The sequence below is a fragment of the Chelon labrosus genome (genome assembly GCF_963514085.1).
Source record: "Chelon labrosus genome assembly, chromosome: 4".
Lineage (NCBI taxonomy): Eukaryota > Metazoa > Chordata > Actinopteri > Mugiliformes > Mugilidae > Chelon > Chelon labrosus.
Window position 1 is genome coordinate 12885720 of NC_140340.1, and position 21570 is coordinate 12907289.

The window sequence follows — 21570 nt, forward strand, 5'->3', positions numbered from 1 at the left end:
TCCACATTTTCACTTTTTCACTGCCTCTGCTGTTTTACTGCAAAAATATATTGTAAAGCAGTAACAGTCAAAATGTAGCATGCAGGTAAGCGTTTTCCAAAAAGAAATACAGCAGAATATCCTAAATCTAAATTAAACTAAATGTGTTTTTCTGAATTCTTTCTGAATGAAAATCACCTTGCAAAAACCTGACACCTGCTGATGCAAGTAATTCATCGTGACAAATGTGTCCAGTTTTGCTTCTGTCAAAATTGTGCTATAATGCATAGCAGCTGAAAGCAATGGAAACGTTGTGTTCTACAGTCTGTATAATTTTAAGAAACTGTCACGTCAGCATATATATTGAGTATCTGCCATTAATAACACCTCAGACCTCAAGCAGCAAATGACAATTATATCTGTGACTTCTGAAAGACAAGCACCCATCTCAAACCACTGGTGTTAAAATTTGAATGAATACTGAATGAAACTTACAGGGAACACATTGTGCAGAAAATAAGGAACTACTGACTGAGGCATTAGTACAGGAAGCACACAAAAGGGGAAGTAGGTCACACAAAAGGTGAATAAAATTGGTTTTACTATTGAATTACAGTCTCATTCAAGAAAAATACGCATGAACAAAAATCAGGCCCCAATCCTAGTGCGGAGCAGTATTCAAAGACAAGACACGGCACCGGAAATATTAGCCAAGGACAAGTAGTCCCACTGAAACAGAGAGCGTGCACATTAAATTTCCGTCACCTGCCAATTTTCTGTTTAATAATGTAAAGTCAATAAACCTGGCAAAATTAATTTGTGTTGTGTTTGACTAAATAAATAGACATCAGTTTATCTGTATGCTCTGTGCATAGTGTGCAAGTGGAAACGGGCATTTGTCACTGTGTCTGCTCTCACTACGGCAACTACCAAGGACAATACAAATATAATTTAATCTCTGCTTGAGAAGAAATATGCTTAAACATGGCTATAAAGTATATGGTTAACTCTCTTCAAGGTCAATTAGGGTACTAATTTAAGGAATGGTTTAAACTTTCAAAAGGTAATATGATTGTGACTACTCGTAATTTATCCAGACTTTATCCCACCAGGTACAGTGTTAGCAATACAGTTGTGACAACACTGCCAAAACTGTAATCTTATGTTATTTATAACAATGTTGAGCAACTTTTATTAAATGCGTGGTAAGTATTTATTTATTTATTTATTTTTTTTAAAAAGCATTAACATCGTCTATTTCCTATGTACAGTAGGTAGTGTTTTGTCATTTTCAGTTTCATCTCAGGTGTCTATATAAAGACAAACTCTTGCACACAAATAGACAATGCTGTGTTTTTACTATTATATAATAAAACTCCCCCATAGATGGTCTGTTTTATATTCTACCTAGAATACCTAGCTGCCTACTCAAAACAACTTCCTTCCAAATACCTGTGCATTACTGTCATCATTTCCTCTCTGAGAAAAGAGTAGGCTCTTCAGCTCACATTCTCATTCCGACTTGCAGACAGAAGGCTGTTGATAGGTACCAGACCAGCGCTCTCCTGCACTTATCTGCAATTTCCGCGATTAATCCCCTTTTACTGCAGTCATGCATCCGTCACGGGTAACACTCTAACAGCATGTGTCTGCTCAGCTACACAGACACAACCATTAAGACCTGTGATGACTGCACTGCCGTATATGCTACTTCAGGACTGCAGACGTGATGAATGCTGCATTAAAAACAATGTCACTAGGATTCAAACAGACCACAATAAATATTTACACCACTGATTGTTAAATGTTGCCCAGACTTCAGCGTGTGGAGAGGTGGAGGGGGGTGATAGAGCAGAAAGAGAGAGAGCTCATTATGACAAGAATCTTCCTGTAGTGTGATGGTAACTTGGCAAAAGGGAGGGGAATCGCTAAGTGTTCTCCCTCTGTTATGCCTGAAGATTTGGCACACGCACTCACAACAACAACAGTGATGTAACCTGGTAACAAGTACTCTCGACCGAAACCCGGGTCATACCTTCCATATCAACGGCTTTATATCCAGCGTGGGAGAAGCCCTTGTTTTCCTAGCGATTGCAAGGGGGATAAACAGGGAGGGGTGGGAACTCTGCTCACCTGCCCTTCAGTCAAAGAGAGACTCCTCACTTTTTCCACCCCTGCAGGCAAAAGACTTAAGGAGTTATTTTTGAGATCTGTCAAACTAAAATAGCAACGCGTCTGAGTATTGTGATTGCACGTGAGCTCTGTAATCATGCAGCGAACTACCCTAAGCCTCATCTTCATTAAAAAACAAAAAGGAGGTAACAGCAATGCCAAGGCAACAGCTTTTAATGTCAGTCTTCCTTCTCAATTAAAGGCTTAATGGTTCCGCTGAAACCACCCCCAGGAAGAAAGCATTAATAACCCAGTCCTTACTTGCATTTTTAGGATATGTCAATTATCGCTTCAGCACTCACGCGGCTGAGCACATTGTTCAGCTTATTGCAGCCTACAGCAGAGACGGCCGCCAACTGAGGCCTCTCATCGCTTACAAGAATGTGCACGAGTGCGTGTGTTTTACGGTGCAATCTGTGTGTCAGTATTATAAGTAGGCTACGTTTTGTTAAAGTTGGTTCTTAAGATGCAGGCAAGCAGACCTCTCTGCTGTGCTCTTAAAAAAAGAAAAATGGTGCACACGCTCTTTTTGCTCCCCTACTCCCTCAATCCCACTTCGCCTGTGGTTGAACAAATCAAGTCCATAATTATTCTGCCAATCAATCGGGAACGCAACTGTGGCTGTGGGGCAGTTAAATGCTGCGGAGAGAGAGATGTCAACAAAGCAAAGCTAAACCCAGAGATCCTTTAAACCCACCGAACCTTAAAAAGGCAAGAGAGACACCTTTGTCTCATTAGTCGGTGCCAAACAAAGAGAGGCCTTCTAAATACGGGGTAAAGAGAGAAAGCATCAGCTGCTGCAAACGGATAGAAAGACAAGCCAGCTGGGCAGAGAGACAGAGGATCAGACTAGTCAAAGATCTGGGAGAAGTCTGGGGATCGTGTGAACAGCTCCAGCCTGTCAGGAGAAGCCACAAAGTGAGCAACAGGGATTGTAACCCTTAACCCAGACGCAGCCAAACCAAACATGAATGAAGATAAATGAGAAATGTGAATAGATGTGGTATTGTTAGATAGCACAGACATTAGAGAGCATATCTCGGCCACGTTCCATGTTAATGTGGGTTAGTGTGGGCTGGATGTACAGTATAAATAGATAAAAGGACAGACGGACAGAGATCTGGGCAGATAAAGGGAGAGCACATGAACACAAGGCCCTCTGCTCATTGTGCAATCTGCAGGTCAACAGAAAAAGACCACATACTACATTCCAATAATTGAATGGGCCGTTCCAGTGAATCAGAACAATGATCAGGAGGGGTTTCTCTCTCTATCCCTAACAGCTTGCCTGCGAGGTGGCCTTTGTTTGGGAGGTGGCAGGAGTGCCCTGACACCGGCCATGCGAACCCAATTACCCCAGTCCCACGGCCTGGGGGCCCGCATTAACACAGTCCCCCTGGGAGGTTGAGTCCATGCCAGCCTGGCAGCCAGCAAGACCCTGCTGCTGAATCACAAACAGACCACTTAAGGCACTGGCAGGCCAAGTGCTTGGTGGCAATCTTGAGGGCCTATCCTCATCTGCATTGACTGGATTCAGTTCTATGTCTGAGCCTGTCTCTGAGGCGAGCGGTGAGGTAAGAGGAGCATGGGTCCATCATCCTGAGATTAGAAAGCAGAAGACTCTTGGAAAATCGCTGATCATCAACTGGTTATTCAGCCAGTATTAAGTAACTGGCAACCATTTTGATAATCAATTCATCACTGAAGTCTTTCTTTTCTAGCAAAAATGTCCAAATCCATAGTTCCCAGCTCCCTGACTGTGAGGATATGCTGCTTTTTTTTTTTTTTTTATTGTATGTGATATCAAACTGAACGTCTTCAGGGTTTAGACAGTTAATTGTACAAAACAGACTATTTGATTATGTTAATTTGGGTGTCAGGAAATTGTGACAGGATTTTTCACTCATGATTATTTTACAAACTAACTAATTAATCATTTAATCAAAAAAATATCTGGCAGTTTAATTTAAAATAGAAATTATCTACACATTAATTGATAATAGAAATTAACCCAGAGTCATTTGTTACGTGATAAGAATTACAAAGGATGGATCATTCCAAGGCATATATTAAATTGTCCACTAAGTATAATGTGATTCTTAAGAGATAACTTCTTGTCCTCTCACTCAACTCAAGATGTAATATGGCTCAACATGTACAAGCAAGTGCTTAAAAATGAAACCATGCTAAAATTAACCAAGCGTGATTTAAAGGAATTACCTGACTGGGAAATGCATGTTTTGAGAGTGTAACACAACATGAATCATGCCATGAATTTCAAAGACAGTGGATCAGCATGGGCAGCTCTAAAGCTGGAGCTGTTAACACTGGTTATGCCGAGCTCTCTTTCAAACCTAGGATCTACAAAGTAATTCAGATGGAGTTAAAATAGCTTGAGGTTCAGTTGATCTGTTATATGTTCCTCTCACGTAAAGCCTAAAATCGTCTTCATTTAGGATGGCACCAGAGATGGAGTCATAATTAAAACCATTTTGCTTTTTAATCAATATTCAATCTCTCAGAAATAATTAACAGCATATTAAAGAGTTTACTGCCTGACGGAGCTGGATGCCTCTACATCATTAAGCTGCTGAAGCGCTGCTCTTTGACTCCTCATGTCCCATTTCGCTGGTTTACTGCGCCTCCGTACAGGCTCTTTAAAATGCTCCTGGAGTCATACTGTACCTGCAGATAATAACACAGCCCAGTGATAACATGCCAGATGCACACTCTCCCACTCACGGGAACATGACATGTAACAGTTAAACACTTGGAGCGACACAAGTGACAAATGTAAGACTCATGCAAGTCTATTGAATGAAGGAGGATATAAAAGCAAACTATGATCAAGGTTTTGAGCGCAAATTGCTGAGAGGCGGCCACAAGCCATAAATCTGTGCCCTTTCCTCCCCGAGTGATAATGCACACTGCAATGGAAGTTGCACAACAAGACAGCACAGAACATATTAGTGGGATTAGAAGTTACGGGTCAGTAATTTCATATTTTCTTTGGTCTTCTTCTCCAGTATTGCTAATACGGAGCAGCCATGACCAGACAGGAGGTTTCTGCCCTCCAGACATAGTAATCACTCTGTCAAATACGTAATACGCAGGTCATTAACAGCCCATATGTACATACAAACATAAAGCCAACTAATCAATCATCTCCTGGATTACAACCACCGCATGCTTCAAGAGACATTTACAATTGAAACAGAATACAGTATGAAAACAATCCAATCAGTAGCTGAATTTAACCAACACGGCCCTACGTCACAAGTAATCGTCTGTGTTTATGAAACCTAATAAATTACTTGGACATTCTCCAAATGACTTCCATGGTAATTTAGGGGCAGCTTGGTGTTCGTCTACTGCTGATTAAGGAGAGAGCAGTAGAGTAAAAAACATGAAACTGAGGCTGACCAGGAAATGACTGGCCGAGAATATGTTTTAACATGGAGCAGACAGGTGTTGGTGTCTATACCTGTTCTCTTCACCCTGCTCCGTTCCAGATAATTTCAATTAATTTGGTTTCCTGGAGACAATGTTGCTATTTATCTGGGTGTGGATAAGGGGAGAAAAGCAGCAGCAGTCATTGTTGGTTTAGGCTCTGCAGTCAAAATACCTACCGGCAAAGAAATAGATTCCTCACTGTGAGGTTGATGTCTCACAAGAGTCACAATAGGTCATCACAAAACCAGAGGATTTAGCATAATAAACAGCAGACACGTGAGTTAGGCCTGGAGTCAAAAGCATATGGCTTTTCAATACTTAACTGACAGGGCAAGATTTCATGATAGGTGAAATACTCTTGCACCTTTCCTTACTAAGAACATGAGCTCAATAGAATACAACCCAAATACAATAAAAAACAAGACTAGTTTAAGGTTGATGGTTGCCCATTACAACAGTCCACAGCCATTTGGCGTTTCTTCCACATACTGGTTAATGGAAATATAAACTATTTTTTAAAATTTACCATAGCTGGTGTGATTTCTTTAGAATGGAAAAATAAACCAAATGAAAATTGTTCAGAAAACAAACCTAAATGATAAACACTTATCCCACGCTTGCCAGCAACAGGCAGGAAGTGACTTTTGTATGAGCAGATTTTTGTTTGTACTAGGGAAATTAGTCCACCGACAGTCTGTAAAAGTAGCTCGTAATCTCATGAGCATGTATAAATGGAATTCAAAAACACAATACCGTATAGTGTTTAATAGATTCTCGGAAAAGATGTCGCAAAGCAGCTGACTCAGCTTTACAGTATGAAGAAAATTATGCTTCTCACCAAGACATGAATGAACCATATCGTCTCACTCTTCAAACTTAAGTCCACCGGTTGCAGGACAACACACATCACTACTGTGGGCCCTGAACTTCAGAGTAGTCAGTCGGTGACAAATAAAGGCCACAACCGGCTCAGACACCCCGAGGAACTCCGATGACATCCCCACCCAGCGCGCACCTGGATAGCCCAACCCATTCGAAACAAGAGGAACTCCCTTCAGTGTGAAGACACAGGCAGGCAGCAATCTCAGTGTCGTCAGACGGGAGGCAAGAGCAGAAGGAGATACTGTCATACTATTGTGAAATTGGCTTTGGCGTTTCCAATGGGGAAGTCTAATTTTAGAGGAGGAAGGTTAAGACTTCTACACTAGCAAAACACTGGCCATGACGGCTTAACAACAAATACACACAACAGGAGAGTTCATGAGAGACACTGATCAGCTCATTGTCCAACCTGTCTATTGATTCTTTGTGTGACATGTGTACCACACAATAAAACACTCGGGCCGCAGAATTCATTCCCCATAAAGTCTCTGCTCCCATGGCAATACATGACAGCGACCATACAACTTAACATTTGTAGTTCAAATGCATCATCAACAGGCCTGTAATTACATAGTCGTCAAATAAACGCTTCCGACTAAACCCAAATGGAAAAACTGCACTTATTGTTAGCGATTGTTTTAACAATTACTTGTCTGTGGCCGACTTTTGACTAGTTAATACAAAAGCTTGATAAGCAGATGAGCCAAAAATGACAAGAGAGAAAAATTAAAAGGAGAAGTTCAGTTTATTTGCCAACTGTTTCAATGTGATTACATCCTCTAGCTAAAAAAAAAAAAAAAAAAAGAGCAGATTTTCTATTTTGGAAATTGATGCCTAGCCTTTCTTGGCTTTCTTTTTTTTGTGCATCTTGTTTCCAACATATGTCACACAACAGTGCATGACGAGGAACAACACAACCATGCTAGAGTTGTCTCAGACAAAGCACTTCAATCCATTACAATTTCATGGTTCGTGAAATGTGGCAGAAAATGATAACAGAGCCCTTATTTCCTAAGTTAGTTTTAGAGCAACTCAGACTTTTAGATCCTTGCGCTTATTGTTTCTTGGTCTATGTGGGCCAAAATCCAAATATCCGTGCTTCATGAATAGTTATGGGGAGTTAAAGACATACTGTAGGTCTCAGCTCATGTGAAGTGTCTGTTAACCTTCGATTGATCTGCAGAGCTCATCAAAACGTCTTGAGTGCTTTACATTATTGGATGGAGGCAGGCCAAAGCACCCCGACATTGACTTAGGGATTTAATTCTTTATGAGTGAATAAAATTACATTCGCACACCTACTGGACAGACTGATGAGGTTTGTGATACACTCCACAGACTGCAGCAAGGAAAAAAGGCGAAATATACATATAAATGATAGCATGCAGACAGTGAGTGAATCGTGTGAGTTTTATCTTAAAACTATTGGTGTACTGGTGACACTACGCCGTCACTCGTTGCTATAATAAGTTAACGTGTCACCTCTTTTTAGTTATCTGTAAAACTCCTGACATGGCTGAACTTTCATCAGAATCTTAACCAAAGCCTCATTATATGTACTTATTCAAGAGTGACGATGAAGCTGTTTTTTTTTTTTTAATTTCACACCACATCTAGCTGGTATAGGGCTAATTATTGTGGCATCATTTGCATCTTTACCTTTGTGTTTTAACAACACAGGGAAAAGAGAAGCTACAGCAGGGTAATGAATGTTTGATTTCACTTTCTGTCACTTACAGCGCTCCTGACATAACCCTCTCCTAAACCCCTTAAATTCTCATGCTCCACTTTCTGGCAAGGATGTCTGTGTATCACCTTTTTTTTCCTCCACCTTCCCCTTCTCCTGTTTAAATTCCTGAGTTCATCCCCCTCTCTCTCCCCACCGCACTACCACCACCACCACCACCACCTCCACCACCACCACCACCACACAGGCTGCGCTCATTACAGCGGATTTGCATGTCTGCTCCAGAGCAGTAAGAGAGGAGATGAAACAGAACTCCCAGTGGCTGCCTCTGCAGAGCTTCACTCATCTGACAGAAAGAGCTCCACTTTGGGCCCCAGACACAGCCAGCAAACAAATGCAGGCTTCTTAAAGGGGCCATGCACGCACACGTACACACAAACAAACGCGGAGATACTCCCCCGGAAAGAATTTACGGCGCACAGTATTCAGTTTAAATATATCTATATGCAGGAAATAAATTGAAAAACAGAAGTCTACCTTCCAGCACATTGCTCACCTCCTGCACATTACCAATCAAGATTGCTCAACTGGGAAGGATGAAGTTGTGTTACTGTGCCATTAGTCTCCATTCCTGCTGAGAGATCAAGAGATCAAGACGGATGGCCATCTTTTCTATGAGCGTGTCCTGGACCTGTCTTTTGGATGTGTGACACACCATTGACAATAAATTACAATTAAATTTTTTATATATAAAATTTCTCAAGACCAAATTCTCAGCAAAATATTTTAAATAATTGGTCATTTATTAAGATAGTTTTGAGGATTTGCTGCTTGTATCTATTTTACATTAGCGCAAATTGACCATCTGTGCAGTTTCCACCCAGTTGGATGGAAAATTAAGCACTTTAAAAACATTAACTAGCACTCTAGAATAAATGTTGTGGATATTTCGTTTAGTATTATTATCATTATTATTATTATTATTATTTATTCATGGATAGATTTTAATTGACAATTAACTTACAAATGAATTGAGCGAAAAAAAAATAAAAAATCTAACTCGTTTTGATACCATTGCAGAATTATCATTGCTGCATAAATAACTAGAAACACAAACACTATGTAAGCGTCTTGGTCAGTAACAATGAGTAAATATCACATACTTTGTTAAATAAACAGCAAAACCATAAAAAAAACGTAGAAACAAGTCCATGTTTTGTTTTTGGTCTCCTTCAAATTAGGTGCTTTTGTTCAGGATGACTCACTTGGTGAAAGTGGTGCATCATGTGCCATGCAACATGAGTCATTGTGAAAGAGAAGGGTAGACGGTCCTATACCGTGCAAGCTAACTCCTGACCTGACGCGACCTTTACCGTTCCCCACTGACCACAAACCTCACTCCATTGAAACAGCAAAGAGGCTTGGTTCTAAATAAAGGTTTTAAATTATGAAATGTTTGTGCAGTTTAACTTATCTATATCCTTTTCATAAGTTACCTAAAATTAAGTCAACAAGAATTAAAATGAACAGTCTAAAAAATATTTATTGCACCACATAGAATGGCGAGGACAAGGAAAATCCAGCTCAGTCTGCTCTGACTCATAAGGATATGATGTCTTACTAAGCAGATAAACAAAATAAGGAGAAATCAAAAATGAGAACTTAAGATTATTTTTGCCTCAACACTTTCAGATCCATATTTCTATTTTGACCACAAAGGGCGTATGTATATCCTAAAAATGAAACGCTAGTTTATTGTATTTGAACATAATAAACTGCAAAATAAACCAGTATCGATTGAAATCCCCAACACAACGCAAGACGTTGTTAGCTCCTGTACAATCTGTCACCTACATAAAAATTATATTTAATTCAAAACTCCTAACAAAATCACTATCCAAAGGAAGGCCCAAGGAAGGATCTGTTTAATGACACAAATTTTTCATATTTAACATAAATAACAATTATCAAACTTGAACTTTTAACAGGAGGGTGACTTGACTGCAAAACTGCAGTCTGTCATTCAGAAATATACGATCTGACCTCAGACTATGTTTTCCGCCATTCAGAAATGACAGTTCAGTATTTCACTTTGACTTTTCTTCTTCTTCCTTTTTTTTTTTTCTCTCTCTTTGCAGTGTGCGCTGTCCCGGAGCAAAGGTGATGACGGTGGTGGCTGAGGCTGTACAGACGTCATAAGAAACCTACTGTTACCACAACAAATAGCCTCCAACCAAACATATAACACTCTCCAACTCAGACAAAACTTCACTTGCAATATATCTTTTTTTTTCAGCTACACCTTTATCTACACCATTTTTCCAATGAGTATCACAAGATAAACCTACTATATGACTTTACACAGTGTTAGCTTTGTGCTTCTGATCAATTTGCGGGACACAGTACAGTCTTGTACAGTTTAACCCCTTGAATTCATGAACATTTTTTGTTGCTTATTCTGAATCCATTCAGTGATTCCTTCCCGCACAACAAAAAGCATTTGCATTACAGCCGGCAAATTGGAAACTGTGCAACGTATGAACCACGTGGGCGCAATGTTTGTTATAATTTCAGGTCCGAAAAATGTGAGAAACAATCTTTACTTTAGGCTGATATGATAATGGGTTCAGTGGCTCCACTAATATGAATTAAATCAAGCTGCCCAATTGTTATTTTTGCAACTGTACAGTCCCTACACAAGACCACATCCTGTGCGCAATAAATAGACAATGTGGCACGCCGTACCCTCATTGTGACAAATTATATATCACAGCGAGAAGTTAAATATAGAGCAAATTAAGTGAACAACAAAAAGAAACCTGCAGACATTATGCCCTGCAGAGTCCTTACAATATGTATCTCAAAGGCTTGACATATATCTGGAGCCAAAATGGCAGCAGAAGACTTGCCCTCTAGTGAAGAGATTAAAAAAACGTCACTTGCCCGTGTGTCATATCAACTCATATAGACTTATTATCATTTCTGTTTGTGAAATACAAATTAGCACTTAATGTCAATTTGTGCACTCGTTCTGCTGCACTACGCGACCTCTATGACTGCAAATGCATTCACGTTAATTAAAATTCATTGCAGCCGCTTGCTCCACAGATTTGCATACCTGTGGATCCACGGCAAATAATGTGCGGTGTTATGGTGATTGTTGTTTTGTGTGTGCTGCCAAATTTTATAGGTGGAGCAAGTAACAATGAAATATGACTGGCATCAATACTGACAGTGTTGATGTGTGTGTGTAGCCCTGCTTCTTGGTTGAGTAACAATATTCAAGGAAACCACACAACCAGCAAATACAAGGACATGCTTAGTAGTAGACTAATTATAGTAAATAGGTAACAATGTAGGTGTGCCACTGGACTGAGAAATTCCAAGCTTGGGCTTTATGAGGGCACAGGAGGATTTCACTGAAAGCGAAAAAGAAAGGCTATCAAAATGCTTGAGCGTTGGTCAAAGTGGTTCACCGCTGGGACCTCTTAGAAGGAAGCCAATACACAACTTTTTTTTTTTTTTTTTTTTTTTTTTTGCAGAACAGACAAGATTAAGAGGAAAAAAAAAAAGGTTTCAAAGAGGGAGTCACTCTGGATGACTAAACAGGGATTATCACACATAAATCCAAGCAGCAATCAGAATTAACCAAAGAGTTGATAATTTGTTCCTTTCCAATTATAATCACTTTTTTCGGAGCATAATTTTGACTTTCTCAGAGCGAACTTGCACAAAAAAGGCAGAAATCAGAGTAGAGTGAGCTGCCTGCAAAATTTAGCTGGAGCGTGGCCGGGCCATACAGAGCACATTAAGCCATTAAAGTCCCAATGCTTACAGTCGCTCCCTTACCCCCCACTGTACACGGCAGTAACGCCCCAGCACTAAGCCTTTCATACCAAACGCCGCTCTGCCTTGTGCATCTTAATAAGAGGAGGGAAACTAGAAGGGAAGTGAAGGCATGGCAGTCTTTTAGAGGAAGCCGAATAAATGACTGAACACACACCCTGGGGCGGGCATGCCGGGGGGTTTCCAGGAGGTCGGAGCGAACGGGGCCAATCGTGTCAAGACGAAGGCGGCAGACTAAAACAAAACTGACATATCAAAGAAACCAAGCCTGGTAGAAGGGAAAAGAGCAGCCAAGACAACACATTCAACTGCACAGCTTGTTTCTGCATCAATGAGAGACGACCAAAAAACGGCAATTAGCGATTAAAGTGGAAATTCCTTCTGCCACAAAGCGGCACCTTTTTCCAATCAAAAAAAACCTCTCCAACCATCTCAGAGATCCTGTGCCCTTTGATCCCAGCCTTGTTTTCTTTTCAGAGGTAGGCAAACTGTAAACCAGGCATCAGAGCGACTCCTAATCCATGCAATATAAAGAAGCATCTGTTCAAACTTTACCTTGACAGTGCAGCCAAGACAGTATCATTACTAAAACAAACCGACTAGGCCTTGAGGCGACTTTCACTGATTCAGTAGATAAATAATTTGTCTCCATGCAGAAACCATAATCTCTGACAACCTGGATAAACTGGGAATAAGCAGCGTAAAAGCACACGGATATAGCAGGATTACGAGAGCACTTAAATGAGTTATATTTTTAAATTGGCTCGGTGAGAGCCGTTGTGGCCTTAAACTCAGTTTGCTTCTAATGAAATATCAAAGCTCCAGTGTTTACTACGCATCTTTTTTGCTTGTGATAATGAAGGGAATCCTCTGAGGTGGCTGCCATGCTGACACAGCCTTTAGGTGCTTAAATCCAAAAATGGGTGCATTAAGTGTGTTTTAATTGACTTATATTTACCCCGTGTATTGTCTTGCAAATAAAAAAAGATCTTCTGGCACTCCTAGAAGATGTAAAAAGTAGGTCACTCAGTCTCTTGTGAGTCATAGGTTTTGGCAGGAGACCAAGAAGGGCAGGTATAGGAGAGACAGAAGTAGAGCTGAGAGGGGTGTAATGGTGTACTGATACTACTTCATTAGTTTTATTTAAAAAAAAAACTAATAAATAAATTAATAAACAAATAAATATCAACATATGTTTGGCACTAAGCCAAATTAAAATCTTGGTAGTTAAAACAAACTGAAGCTACGTATTTGGCTGCATTCAGAATTTAGACAAAAAGTTATATTGTGGTCAGTCCTCCTGAGGAACATTTATACATAGTAACTGCATGTAAACCCGTCTCCAAGTCTTCTCAAGCCACCATATAAATTGCCTTCAGCGAGGCAGAGACAGATTTCTCAGATTGCAGGTGCAGCCTCGCTTCTCTCCAGAGCCCAAGCCCCCGGGCTCTCCTCCCAGGGCCACAGCACCTTGGCAGAGTGGCTGACTTGTGGGGTCTGAGATATCCAAACCCTTAGTTTTTGAAGGCAGTGACTCAGCCTGGTCAAAGCTGTCAGTCACACAGCCACCTAGGGACGACAACGTTTGTGAGGCAGCACTGATGTAGGAGTCTCAGGCCCTGTGACCAACACGCTGATACTTTCTTTATTACATTGGGCCGTTGGCACAGACCATGTCGCCTCAGCCATTGAGCCCCTCCTCCAGCTAACCTCTCCGCCCTCTCATTCATCCACCCTGAGGGAGAGGCATGCAGGCTAGAGGAAGTATGACTCATCTGAGCAACAAGATGCATTCTTCAGAATTCTCTACAGACGTGTTGTTTGCTAAGTGAAGAGCACAGGAGAGTATGGCGCAGAGAGAAAGACAGAGACAGATAGAGAAAAAGAAGGGAGGACACATAATGAAACAACAATTATGAGGCGGACGACGTGTGACAGCAAGAAAGAGGGACGGGGTGGTAACAATTGGGCAAGAGCGAGTCATCGCTTTTGTGGGTTTCCTGGTCCACACAGATCAACATTTCCTCCAACTCCACAGAGAGAATCCTTGGCTCCCGCTAAGGGTTTTCTGAATCACAGATGGAGACTCCAAGTACTACATCTAAGCCTAGTCCTTCAGGTTTCACATGGGGGGGGGGGGGGGGGGGGGGGGCAATAATTGACAAAAACACAGAGAGATGATTTTTACGCAAGTTTCCGCTGAGTATGCAGGGGATGATGTGGCACCAGCAAGAGATATGAAGAAAAAGTGCTAAACCATCAGGTCTAGCAGATCCACCACAATCCCTTCCCAGCTAACACCACATCTGCAAAACTTGGCACTCGCCCTTACAGATCATGAGCCTCACACACCACATCATACACAGACTTCTACGTGAAGCTATTTCTGGACCAGCCCACATTAACATTGTCTGAAATCTCAAAACAAATGAAGAAACCATACACAGTCATCAGGTCTGATCATCCAACACAAGGCTGAGGTTGTCTTGTGATTTCATGACAAGTGGTTTGTCTCCCATTAGTTTACTGTAAGCAGAGAGTGAACCTGATGTGGCAGTAAACCACATCCTCAACACTCCACTTCTCTACCTTCCTAAGCAGGCTTAGGACTGTGGACTTAATTAAACCTGACCTAGGCTGACTTTCTTCTCAGCGTCTGCAGAATGACATTCAAACATGTGAGAAATCCTTCAATGTTGGATATATTGCCACAGAAGCGCGCACACAGCACACAGTAATAAGCCAATAAACCTATGAGGGCAGACACAATTGCAACTTGCACTGCACACTTCCTTTACAGATAATAATACAGTGGCAGTAAACAAGCAAGCACCGTTTACAGAGGAGATTATCCCGCCAAACATCAACAGCAACATTTTCAGCAGCTGAATTAAAAGTGTTTCCCAGTTGATTCACTCTGACTCTAGTTTGGAAACACCTCTTCACTGTAAGTTTGTAGCTCACAACAAAGCCTTGCTATCTCACTGGATCAAGAGTCAGTGCGTCTGAAGTCCCGGACAAACTGTATACACGATGTGCAGCTTTTTACCGATGCTTGTACCATGAACCAGAGATTACCATACTCTATCAAGTCCGGTTTATGTCACCCTCCACGTGTCATTTTTATAGTATCACCTCTAAATTGCCATGTCATGTATGCAGTCCACTGACTAGAAGGAAACACCTGGGGGTATCATGTTATTAAATTGTCATTTCTTGAAGAGACTTTAGAACAAGAGCTGTTGCCACCATTTGTATGATCGGTCATAAACAGCAGCTCGGTGGCTGCTCATATACAAACAAAGCTGCATTGTTTAGTTGTTGCCGCTACCATATTTAGTTTCTCCATTCAAAACTGACAGCGAGGCTCCGTCTCTTCCATATTAGGCAGGTCTCTAGGTATGCCGCCTTTTTTTTTACCTGAAAGTGAATTTTATATCTGCCACAGGAGCCGTTGTAATGATTAAAACAGATACCAAACACTACGATGAAAGCTCCACGCTTATTACTTAAGCTATGTCAGCTTAGCGAGCTCTCCTTCCTGCACGCTGCACGAAGGTCTCCTAAGAGTGTGAATCATATAAGCATATCAATTCCAACTACTGAATAAAGAACACAAAAAAACTTAGTGATATGGAAGGCATATCAAACCTCAAGGACGAAGCACACAATATGCAGGATTATCAATTTTTCAAGGCACTGAAAAGATGAGCCAGTCTTATTCATTATTTGGCTTTTATTAGAACCCAAGTAAATAACATCTCAATGTCATTAAGCACCACATTAACTCCCTTTTAATGGAGTTGATTTGTAGTCCCTGCACTACAACCACCTAACACACATTTTCATATCAACACTTTTGTGCATCTTCCAAAGATAGTGAAGATAGAATAAAACCGAGCTTTTTAATAGATGATTTCTTTTTTTTTCTTCTTTGCAACCACGAGGCTGTAATGAGTCACAGAAGCCGCCATGCACTGCACGAGCCGCCAAACCCCCACCCTACCCTTTTCTCCTACACTTTCTAAACTTACCCAGCCAGCTCTGCTGTGCGTAGTTACAGTAGTTCCCCTGCAGAGAGCTCGTCCCTGATTAGTCAGACTGGGGAAATAAACGGATAAACACTTTCAGATAAAACATGTATCTGAGCAAATGCGCCGATAATATTGGGCAACGGGCCAGCTGAATTCAACATCACACTTTTCCCCTCACTGATTCATGTCTTCATCCAATGCCAAAGCCAGGACATGAACCGGAGTACATGGGACTAGTTCACTGACAAATTCAACTCAATAGACAGAACGGGAGGAGGTGGGATGAGGAGAACAAGACAGTGTTTCGCTGGATAAATAAAAAATGAAAGTGTGGTGCTTCAGTAAATTCACTCTCTCCATCCCGTGAGGGGGTGGGTGGGTGGTGGAGGGGGTGGAATGACGGTGGAGTAGAGGCTCGTTTGAAAACTGAACCAGTGCTGCATTCCCACATCCACCCGTATCTAGCGAGGGGCTCTTTAAAAATTCATTAATTTACAGCAAAAATAGATTAAAACACCCAGCTGAGCAAAACTCAAAATTTGGCTCCTGAATAACATTAATGATAAAACATCTTCCTCAAGCCCAGGGGGTTTTGCCTGAAGAAGCACTGCTGACTTTTTTCACCTTACAACACCTTGCAAATAAATTATTTTCTATCATTACTAAAATAATGCATTTCTAATTGTCGTTTTTAATTACGCTTTTCTTCGGATGGAAAAAAAATAAAAAAGGAGCTGAGCAAAAACCTGCAAAAACTAATTAAAATCCATCCAAGGATATGCCGTTCCCATGATGCTATGCCAATGCCATTCTATTCACCATTTGATATCTCAGCTACAGAGACTCAATGACAGCTGCTTCAGGCCCCCAAAAACGCCTAGAACTGCAGTTACAGTAATTGCTCTGGCCAGCACTAAATGAGGTTCACTTAAGTGCAATTATCCCCCTCTGATCTCTCACATAAAGAGACTTCTTTAACATGGAGAAGTGGGCTCACACAATGTGACTGCAAACAAGATTCAAATTGGAATCAGGGAGGCATTTCCAGCAGATGAATGGCTTCATAGCTCATCTGCATTCTAGTGATGCACAGCGTTGCTAATGAAGACTGAGCCGGTCCCTTCTCACCAACACAGCTTCTATGAGAGCAAAACTTAACGCTGGATATAAGCAGAGCACGAGGCTGAAATTTCGAGCAAAACTGCCCAGTCATTTGGCCTGAGCCACATAAGAGGGCAGCCACGCAGGGTAAACAGCTGTTGAAACAAAAAACAGGGTCTTCCAAGGAGAAAAACTCACTGAAGGACGAAATGATGGAGTAAAGTGAGAAGAAGAAAAAAATGACTAAAATAACATCACATTCCAGAGAGGAAAGCTGAAACTGAAACAGGCCCTCTCTGGATTCAAACCAAAAATAAGTCGTCGTAAAAGCACTAAACAGAGGCCTTTGACCAGCAGCATCGGTAGTCCTCATGAACACGCTGCCATCTGCCAATCGCATCACACAAAAGGTTTTCAGCCTGAGGGTTGAGATGTGACGATTTAATAGGGGTTGCCACTGAGGGTGCGTACTGGGCGCTGTCCAGCTACACGGCGTGGTGGTGGTGGTAGTGGGGGGGCTGTGATGGGCATTCATGTTGCCACAGGCTCAACTTCTACCAGTAGTCCGATAACTGCACCTCACGGACGGTCATTTGAATAATCACTTCAACAAGGGGAGAAATTAAAAAGCCTCTCAGTGAGAGCAGCTAGGCACAGGGCCACATACTGAATTCCAAATGAGGAGCCCGTATTCAAAAAGCAGAAAGCCGTTCTAAATTCACTCCTCTATACGCTCTTCCTGACCTTTGACATATATCCTTATTAGCCCCTTCTCATGTCATATTTCAACCTAATCTATTAAATTATACCATATCGCCTACAGGCTGAACACCATCAGTGAAACCAAGATGACATGTCAGTATTTATTTACATTTAGTCTGTATTTCTTGTCTTCTACAGATGACGACAGAGTAATTCCTCTACAGAGATGATGGATGAATGTGCTACCAGCATCATAAACACACTGAGAGAAGACCACAAGGCCTTAGAGAAGTCAGTGTTGTTGTTGTTTTGAAACATTAAGCAATAGAGTTTTTACAGACCTCTGCAAGCTACAACCACGTGCATCCTCCGAGTCGGTCATTGTGAAAATAAACAGGTGTGTAACCTTCTCTATAGTTTCTTCTCAACTGTTCAGTCCATTAAGTCTATACTAGATTAACACGGGCAAAATGCGTATCAAGTCTTTAACCTGCACACGATCTGTACTTCATTTCTATTCAAGTCAGCAGACAACAGTGAAGTGTCACATCCACTGTCCATGTCAGCTGTTCCATCACAGTTTTTTAGTTTCTTCAACTGACATAAATTATCGCTTATTAAAAAAAAAAAAAGAATTTCATGTATGACATCAAGGACTAAATATGACTCATGCACGAGTTCAGATCTCTTTCCACAAGTAATACAATTCAACATAAACTTTTTTTGAAAGACAAATTGCGGTTAACAGGATAAAGCAACAAACGGGCATACTCATTTCAAGACAACATGCTGGATGCGACTACTCTGGCTGGCTGGAGCAACGTCAACACTTAAACGCTATGTGTCTTCTGCAGCTGCATGCACAGATAGCCTCAATCCAGACAGCTCTGTAGGCCTTCTATTTAAAGGATGGGTGATTAAGAAGCAAACCAGGTCTGACCTTTGATTGTGGGTGCTGACTAACGCTATGGGCATTTTGTTAGTTGAAGCATAAGGTCTGGCAGTGATGGGATGTTTGGGGGGGAATTTATAATGTTTGGTTTTAGTCATAAATTCAACCTTTTTATGCTGACTTTATGGCAAAATAAATTAAGCACGGGGCTGTGCGATGATTAGCTAATTATTTGCACCTCAGTGCAAGATGATCATTAAAATAACCCCATTGATACAAATCTGCACAAGTTGCCAGTGGGGACGGGGACGGGGAAGGGGAAGGGGACGGGGACGGGGACGGGACGGGGAAGGGGAAGGGGGGGGGGGGGGGGGCAAATTAAGAGTTCAGTCATCCGCCTCCTAATAAAACGGTAGTGAGGATAAAGCAAGGACACCGCTTTGTATACAGCTGCACGCAAATGCCACAGCTGTTTGGTTTAAAGTGGCAGCATTAACTAATCTGTGTCTGCTCCCTGTGATCACAAAAAAAGAAGTAGTGAGACATCAAAGCAAAGACAGAGCACGCCTGTCTCTGCACACGGGAGCAAATATTTAACTGCAACGCCGCCAGTGCCATCTCAGGACAACCCACAGCCCTACAGGGGCTTTGACTAAATAAATAAATAAATAAATAAATAATAAATCATCTTAAACATGCCCTGCACTTGTTGATTGTGCGGCCACATGACTAGCCTGAGCCCTGGTTTTTTGGTGCGAGGAATTTCTGGAGGAATTTATTAGCCGCCTGAGAAACAGACGATTGACAGACGAGAAAACACACTGCAACAGCTGTGAGTCAAATACCGTCAGAGCACGCAGGCAAATGACACTGGGCTTCACACACACACACACACACACACACGCGCGCGAGCACACTTCATGCTGGACACACACAACGTCTCACATACCAAACAGCTAGCTAACGATAGCTGTTGGAGGGCTGGGATAGGTCATTATATCCACCTAACGCGAGGGAAAACACGCACACACGCGCGCGCACACACACACCTAGTCCCGGAGAAAGCGCCGACAACGCTCAGCTAAAGTTAGCTGGCTACCAAAACTGGCTAGCTAGCTGTCAAAGTTGCCCTGTCAGTTGTCACCGGTTGCACGGCGTTGCTAGCAGGCTAACGCAGGAGCTGTCAACTTGGGAGAGTTGCAGCAACACGGCCGGGGTGTACTAACACTGACCACGGGGAAAACAAGTGACCGGATAAAAAGGTGTCCCCCGCACGCCCCGCCACAACGAGCGGAAAGCTGTGTGTGTGGGCCTGTTCACCGGGCTCAATCCCCAGAACTTCAGTGCAGCTCACTTCCCCGTTAAAGTCGTCCATTTCGTGGGCCTTAGTTCAACTTCCATGCCCGTGTAGCTCACTTACTCTGGGTGAAAGCTGCTGTGACGCGGGCTCTGTGTAATCCTCACGGTAGTTTCAGAGAAACTGTCTCCCCGTCCTTCCACCTCCTCTTCTTCGGTTAGCGGGTCCCCCTCCAGGAGTGTCCTGCGCTCTTGACGTTATCGTCCTGTGCAAAGAGCCGCCGTAGCTTCGCCGGTGTGCCTGCCGTGCCGTGGTGTCCCTCCTCAGCTTCTCTCCGCCTTCTCCCGTTCGCCTTTCTCTCGGCGGCCGAGCCAACATCCGGGACTCTCCCCCGTTTGGGTTAAGTGCCCGGAACTACTTTCACATGCGACGACGCACATGAGCGTATTATTTTTTAACCCCCCCTGCCTCTCACCACCTCTGCCGCCACAGAAACTAGCGCGCGGTCAAACGCACACACACACCCACGCGTGAACATACCTCAACTGATAACCTGATCAATCAGCCGCTTTGTTTAGAGAGCATTGGAAGGGAACTTAACTGAAAGGTAAGAGACAGCCTAATAAATAAATAGACAATAAAACAAGTCGAATAAAAGCAGAAAAAAAGTAGAACATAGTCCACTGTCTGGTGACTCACATTTTATAAAACTATTATGACTTTAACGACTTAATTAGATCTTATTTAATGGGTAATAAATCACATTCATTGCAAGTCAGTGCGAATAGGAGGTTGCCAGGTTGTGCAATATCACTGAATGTGAGTGTGTCTCTTCTTTTTTGGTAATAATTCAGTTGGCAATCTATGAATAGTTCATTTTATTTAATGAACCATTAAGTCTTCAGTTAGTCCATATGCTAATAAGTTTTAATGAATTAATTTTGGTCCAAAGTTACAGCAGATTATTCCAGAAAATAGCTGGTGTCTCTGATTAATTAAATACCCTTAAAACACACCGGGTCCTCACCTATCAGATGCATTTTTAATAACCTAGAAACCCACAAGTTGTTCTTATTAATGGCTGATCTATAAAGTTAATTATTTATGGACCATTAGTAAAGACACCCTGTGTCTTTTTAAGAAATGATATCTACATTAAAGTAGAAAATAATTATTATATACTATTAGGTTATATGCTGTTAGATGTAGACATTATGGCTCATTACTGAAATAGGTATATTTTAAGGTTATTGGCCACCGCATTCAAGTTTATTACTCAGTTTTAATCATGTACACCTATCTGGGAAGAATAATAGAATCACTTTTATTGCAGCAGTGCTGTCTTTGATCTAGTAAAGAAAGAAAGAAAATTCTGAATTCACCCATTATATTTTTCAAGATAATAAAAATATCTGCCTAATTAGAATTAGAGTTTTGTAGTTTTTGTTTAGCTTCATTTCAAAGTAAAAATACCCTTTGCTGCCCACCATGTCTAACTCTCCACCGTACAACGTAAACTGCACAT

The 21570-nt window shown here is 41.7% G+C and overlaps 1 protein-coding gene across 1 annotated transcript in view; it reads right to left on the reverse strand.

The window, feature by feature from the left end:
* Positions 1–20391, reverse strand: part of foxj3 (forkhead box J3) — a 68907-nt gene extending 48516 nt beyond the window's left edge. The window contains exon 1 of the mRNA XM_084543271.1: positions 20169–20391. The gene's annotated coding sequence lies outside the window, so the exon portion shown is untranslated. The remainder of the gene's footprint in view (positions 1–20168) is intronic.
* Positions 20392–21570: the final 1179 nt, after the last annotated feature.